Here is a 7,806-nt window from a genome sequence, read left to right on the forward strand (position 1 = left end):
CATCGCCGTCAAATCTCCTTTCGAAAATCAGAAGGAGCGTATTTATTCCCATTTGACTCTCTCGCCACGTTTCTCAAATGCAATTCGTCTCTGTCCGGGAAGGTAATGAACTTACCGCGAATATGATTTACGAAAGGAAAGGTAACGCTGTGGGAAAATAGGATTCCTGGGCGAGTGTAGATAGTCACGTTAGAAGCGTGCATGAAATTTTCTATCGACTTTGCAATCACGTCCATTCGGGATCGACCTTGGTAAATTTCAAATCATACAATCAAACTAAAAATATATCATGACAATAGTTAAGAGAGGTAAACTGCGACCACCTGAGACGAGTTAATCTCCCGAGTACAAGTTTGTTCTTCCAAAAATAACCAGAAGTGATTATTATCGAGAACTATAAAATATTTGTTTTTCTACTATGTAAAAGAATAATTATTTTACTTTAATTTTGTATATTTGTACATTTTCATATTAATTTTAAAATAAGGCTTAATTTTAAATTAAGGCTTAAATCACCGAATCATGCAATTGTTACCAACAAATTCTGGAAATTCTGTAATATTAAAAATCATGATGTGTATGAAAATAAAAAGTGAGCAGCAAGAAGAGAATAATACGTAATTTAAAGGTATTTAAAACTTTGAAGAAATAAATTCATAAAGCTGCGTGATTATTCAAAAAGTCTACAAACATTGTATTATTTTATTAATTACATATTTCCCCCTTGAAAATAAAAAGCATCTATGTTTTCAGCACATCCATAATAACTGAACTGTCCTTAGAAGGGAAACATTCATTTTTCATCCACTTTGTTGGCAACGATTGATGTGAAGTCCAGATCCAGATAACTAAGGAGTAGTTCTAAACACACAAACCCTATTGCTCGGTGATAAATGACCTCTTCTTTCGCATAGTCCAATGACACTTTTCCTCTACGTTTCTTTCTTTTTTCTACAAAAGGCTATAGGAAGGTACTAACGCGAATTACCCATTAATAACAGCTAAAAGTATGAAAAAATTAAACGTAGAACGATTACTAAATATTCATCGCAACGCGCGCTTTGTATAAATTTATAACAATTCTGCAAATATTAAAAATACCTATTGAAGATATTCGTATTTGTGCATCAATTTTTCAATTTTATAATTGCGATTTATCGCAACGTTCCGCGCAATATTATACATACAATTGCATAAATATAGCTCTATAAATATGAAAAATATTATTTCGCTTGAAGTATGAACATTTTACGAAACTTCCTCTTTTGCTTTAAAATCTGTATTTTTACATGTATTTTGCGGTTTTATATCAGCAATTTTGTAAATGTTGCATAATTTAAAAGGGTGAACGCAAGAAAATCCACCCTCGAGAGGCGAGGTATTAAAAATAGAAGAAACAGCTGAATCGATACGACTTTATTGTTTAACATAAATTCTTGCGTGATTGTTTAATGCGCATGCCCATTGAGAGAGTGGCTTTACCGGAAGGCAGTTTCGATCGGCTGGGCCTCGTCGTATGATAAATAGGTCTTCCTCTTTTACAGCATCCTTCCTTCCTTTAACCGTAAGATATGAGCGAATAATGGAAACCCAGTTTTGGAATACTATTTCGTCGGAAGCGAGACACTACTGAGCGAATTTTTAAAAAAATTACAAACTGTTTGCATGAGAATTATTAAAAATTAAAATCAAATTATTCTTCAATATATTAAAGCCCTCCAAACTAAGAGGTAACGCTGTTCTTCCTTTTGGTAACGTTATTTTACATAATTCGAGAATTAAAGAATTACGCAAAATTCTTTGAAAAATATTTCATGCTACATATTTTCTGACAAATATCATCGAGAACTATTTTTTAAAAGATTACTTATACTTAAAGCGATTTTAAGGGATTAAAGCCTTAATAAAGAACGTTATCTGTTATTACATTTTATACAAAAATTTGACATATTTGATACATGTATATTTTTATATTGCCAATGTAAAATTTGAAGTTTTAGAATCAACAATATTTAAGAATTTAACATAACTAAGAAGTAATTGTGTTCCATACGCAATAGTTCACATTTACTGCTTGCAACCATTGTATTAGATATAAAAGCATACAAAGTTTGCATGTAATTGTTATTACTTTGTATACAATTCTGCATATATATTACGTTCCACGTCACTCGCATACAAAGTTTATTCACGACTAATGTTTATGTTTTCTCAACATCTCTCATACATCGTGACAACAAAACTAGTACAAAACGTAAATGACAGAAGATTAAGAACATCCTTGAGAACCTTTCCAGAAACCGGACGACAATAAAGTTGCGAAAAGTTTACTTTCTTTCGTATTATTGAGATTGAACACGTCACGAAAATACCATAAATACCAAATACCATAAAAACGCAAAGAAATGTAACTAGCGACCTCGTGCACTTCAATAACTGAAATGCAAGTTTTACAGCAGTTTTATTAGTTTAGACAACGCGTCTTTATATTCATGGAAAAGCGCCCTCGATAGTCGACGATTATAACAGTGATCGTAACTCTTGAATTCCTCACCGGTGCTCAAAATTTTACGTCCCAATCGTATTCTTTATTTCGCCAAGCAAATAGGTTCTCCGTGATTTAAAAAAAAAAAAAAAAATGTAGCCTGCAAATAAAACGAGAAATCGGCATATAGATAATGATTTTTTCGTATTTTCCCTATTAATTGAAGAAAAATTTTAACGGTAGAAAAATACGATTGAATCGACAATGATCCAAAGAACAAAATAGGTTTAACAAAGCTTGCGTTATGACGTAAAATGTTCTCTATCGTCATATATATAAAATTATAGATAAGATTATAGATAAGAGCCTAAACTATTAAGTGGTAATATTCGTAAATCCAAGAACGACTATAAAATAGTGACGGACGAGCAAAGACTCTAGAGGCAATGTGACGGAAAGAAATTGGCGCGAAGCCCGGCTCGCATGCGCATTGTCAGAGTGACTCTGTCGGTAGTTTCGATCGTCCAGGGGTCGACATCGTCGTCCACCGAACAGCTTATCCTCGTGCTCTCGTGATGCTGCCTGTGCTACTCCGTTTTTCAGCTTATTCTTTCGTTTCGTGATAGAACGGTGCAAATATTCCGCGCGATCGCGGCTCGCGATAATCCGCTCGACGAGAAGCGGAACGTGTTGGTCGGTGATTGCTTGACGACAACCTGGAACAACGAGTAAAATACATCGTCGTTCCGCGCGAGACACGTCTACGAATGAAAACGCACGAGATGCTGCCCCCCAGACCAGTGGACTCGCTCGACTCGCACTCTATCGACACAATTCGACCTGCCAACTCGTCCACATTATTACCGACGATCTCTTAATCGAGGCGGTCACGCGACTGCAAACGACACTATCGTCGCGTGTCCAACAGTGTCCGGCAGCATCTTCCTTCTTCCTCGAAAGAAGAATCGGCAAACGGAAGTTTGCCGCGTTGTAAATCGTTTCGGTAGAATCGTTTGCGTTGCGAAAATTAGTCGTTTCGCGTCTGTAAATCAATTTAACGAGGGCGACGGTTGTGCGAGCGCGGACGTGTAATTTTCAATCGATCACGGAAACACGGTGCGCGGTCGAGTGATCGTGCAATCATCGATTAAGTTGTCGGAGTAAATAGGTTAACAGTGTGCCGCACGAGAGAGCGATTCGCGAGCGAAACAGGTGGATCATTTCACAGATCGGATGAAAAAGTGATCGCTTAAGTCGAAGGAATAATCGATGATTGATAATGACGATGGATAAAATTCGAGAGAATCGAGCGGCTGATCATCTTGAGATATTACATAACCGGTGCATAACGATGAAAAAGTATTTCGGCGAGTATATCGGCGAGAGGTCAATAATAATGAGGGCCACGAACGCGAGCGCGGTTTCTTAAATAGCACACCGAATCTCGAATGTGTCCGACAATAAATCAATGGATCGGCCGCCGTGCAATTAGAGTAATTACGCATATATATTGTATTTTCGATTGTTTTGTAGATCGATGAGCACGGTATTAGAAAATAATTAATACGATAAATATAACAGAGGAATAACGTGAATTAAGAAGCGCGTTCGATCTCTACGGCGATATTAAGACGAGATAAATGGGATCGATATAAAACAGGACACCATTGGCTATATATATGTGTGATATTGGCGATATATTTTTTATCAGTGAGAATATTCGTTTTAAAGTGATATCGTGAAGCAGAGATTTGCTCAACTATTTTTACTCGGGGAAATTAGTGAGAAACTTCTTGGGAAACACCGATAATCATAGGGACAAAAACTGCGAGCGGCAGGAGGAGGCGAAGCCTCCCGCCGCAAAAACAATGTCGTAAGTATTGTCACGTTACGCTGCAAATACGATTAATTTAGACTTCGATACGTGTTAAATCGTCCAAACATTGCTAAATACTTTCTTTCGAACGCGCGTAGAAATTTTTAAGAATGTGTAAATAGCAAAAGATCTCTTTAAAACAATAATTAATTTAATTGATCGGAAAAATTGTATTTACTCATATTTATTACTAAATAATGGCAAATGGAAGAAATAACGTAATATTATTTAGTTTAGTCTGCACGTTTTAGCGTTTTATCTATTTTGAATGTATCTCTTTATTCTCTGAAATAAATCTTCGCTCTTTGTACACAATATCAAATCTCTCGTAGTTGGTAATTAGATATTCTGAATACAAGAGACAAAGCAAATTCAATAACACTTCGCGTCCCTTTTCTTTTGTTAGTTACTTTCGACCCTGTAAATTGTTAATTTAACGTTCCAAGGTTGAGTGTTCCGTCAACGGAATTGAGTCAACAATTATCGATCACGCTCAACAACCTTAGAATTGCATATTAATAAAACTGATATCATATCAAACAAGTAGTAAAGACTTTGAAAATTTAATACCAAAATTACAGTATTCTTTGGTATAAAATATCAAAACTTTGCTATCTATTTTAATATCTGTATTATCGAAATGGATTAGAATCCAATAACAGACACATAATACTTCAGATTCAAAGCTTAATGCATATTTGCAACCAAAATGTTTAGTCACCAGACTACGAAAGCAATAACATCAAATATGAAACATTCGACTAAAACGACTAACTTAATTTGATTTAATTATATAGGGGGGGGGGGGGCAATCTATAATGTAGTAAAAATAAATAAGCGCGACATAAATTGTGTGTTAGGTTCATTAGGCACAGAATGAATCGCGATAAATACATGAAATATGATACGAAACACATTGATACGATACATGAAACATATCATGACAAGTTCGTGTAGCTCTATTATAGCTATCAGAGTTTCATGCAGGGTCCGACTGTAATGATCTAAAATCATATCAAGTTCAAAAAATTATGGTACATTATTGCGAAATCGTGAATGCAGCTTTTATAGAAGAAATCCGCAAGCGACGCTTGAAAAGTATGGCAAGTATAAAAATAAGCAAGTAACGCTTAAGAATAACTAAAGATACTCACAAAATCGAGCACAGACAGTACTTAAATGTGTAGCGTGTCGTATATGTATTTCAGAACTGGTACAGTACAAACGAATTTTTCAGGAAAAACGGAAAAATATTTTTAGACTTGCAAAAAAATTATTTATCTTATAAAATATAATGTTGACAAGAAGAATACAGTCTAAGTAAGAACCATCAAATATTATTCTTGTAATTACGTTCATTCTTAACCCTTGAAATACTCCTTTGACGATTTTGATGTTCTTCTAACAGAACTGAAACGTTGGACAGAGTTGTGGCATTTTTGAAATACACGCGCAATATAAAACTTGATCATACAAATTGTCTTTCGGAGAACGAAATGCATTCTACAGCAGCAGAGAATTCTGCAAATCACCGGAGAACAGTTAACAAATAGCATTCGTAACACCGATGTCTCGAAACCAGTCGCGATATATCTTGATATTGTGATACATGAACAAACATGAGCCCTACCTCGGTCTATTTGGAATCTTCTCGCGTGACGCTGAATTCATGAGAGTAGCTTCAAACCGCCCCGATTCTGATCGTAAGACGAGGATCTTGAAATCAAATTATCCTAATTCTAGAGTCATCGAGCTCGCCCCAGACTCGTTTCGCATTCCTGAAACACGGAAGTCATTAGTAACTGGTCAAACTTTAGATGACTTTGGGTAGTTACAATCTTCAAATAGTTACCTTAGGTAATTAGGTGACTTTAGACAGTTCAGACGCTTATTTAACCGTTTGAGTGCCAGGGGTCTCTGAAAAAACAGGGTCGAAAAATCCCGAACAGCACGATGTCCTAAATCGATTGCGAAGAGAAACAAGCGGCGCAATAGCGCTCGTCATATTTGTTATTTTTATGACATACATCTATATTATTATATATCCGTACTATCAGTTTCTAAATATTTCGAGTTTTGTTCAATAAAAATTATTGAGAAGATAACAATGAAATACAAAATACCGTCAGTCGTCCGTAGCGTTTAAATGTACTGGGACTTTTCGACACAAAATCTAAACAGTGCGATCGCGCTGCTTGAGACTCAAACGGTTAACAAACCGGCTAACTGCACAAAACAGAAAATATGGAAAATTGATGAAATTATATAGCATAAATAGCCAAGTGCTTTGACGTTACAATATCACAAATTTCAAGAAGTGGAGTAAAAGTGAAGTAATCTTTGGCCCATGAACGACTCGGTTACAATTACGATAGCTGTAATAGGCTTCCTCAAATCTGTCATTTGATGGATCACATCTTATGTATCCTGTGCGTTTTACAAGACTTTCACAAGACAATTCATTTTGTGCCTAACATCGTTCTTCTCTTGGATCCATACAGCTGGAATCAAATTTCCAAATCAAAATACGTCGAAGTATCCTAACACCTCATCTTTCTAATACTCAGACGTAAATCTCGTGGTTTAAGAGTTACAGTAGATAGTTGAATTTTCAGGATCGAAAACTAATCCGAGACGGCTACTATAGCCTCGGGGCCAGCACGATGAAACTTTAGAATTTGGGGCTGTGTTGAGGCGAGTACTGTTCGTGGCTGGAAAGATGGCTTGACGCAGGAACAAGAAACGTGCTCTGCTTTCTCCTCCTTCGATCCGTAAATCTACATGGCAGATTTGTAGACACGAACATTGCGGTCAATAAAAATAAACGTGTTCTATTTTTAAGATCCTGTCAACAGAAGATGGTTCTTCTACGTTATAAACCAATCAGGCCTACATTTCAACTGCGAACAATAATACAAGTTCTGAGTTAGGGTGAGAAATCTTCTACATCCTAGGTCAGTCTAAAATATGCTCTAAAAGGAGATTGACAGTTCCAGATGATTGTGTGATTCGAAGAAAACTGCATAATCTCATAGTGAAAATGACCATCTTCACGTACTTGCGGTTCTTCGAATTTTAATCGCGTTCTTATTAATACGCTGTGCTCTGTTCCAAAGGTTCGAAAATATTCCAGTTCGCTTCTTCAACGTGTGCAATTATTCATCTATGATCATGACGATAATTTTCACGTCTGCCTTGACATGCGAAATATTATATATAACAAAAAAAGGTTAATTTAAAGATATCGTGCTTGTCTCATTTTATTTATATATAAAAGATAAAATGTCAAACACAGCCGCTTGTAAATTTAGAGAGATGAGCAAAATTATTTCATGTATGTTTACTTAAATAATATTTACTTAAATTATATACGATCACAGAGGAGAATGCTATTAGCATAACTGCATTTAGTACATATCTCGTACAGTTCTATTATACGATTGTT

This window comes from Bombus huntii, chromosome 2 (genome assembly GCF_024542735.1).
Source record: "Bombus huntii isolate Logan2020A chromosome 2, iyBomHunt1.1, whole genome shotgun sequence".
NCBI classification, from domain to species: domain Eukaryota; kingdom Metazoa; phylum Arthropoda; class Insecta; order Hymenoptera; family Apidae; genus Bombus; species Bombus huntii.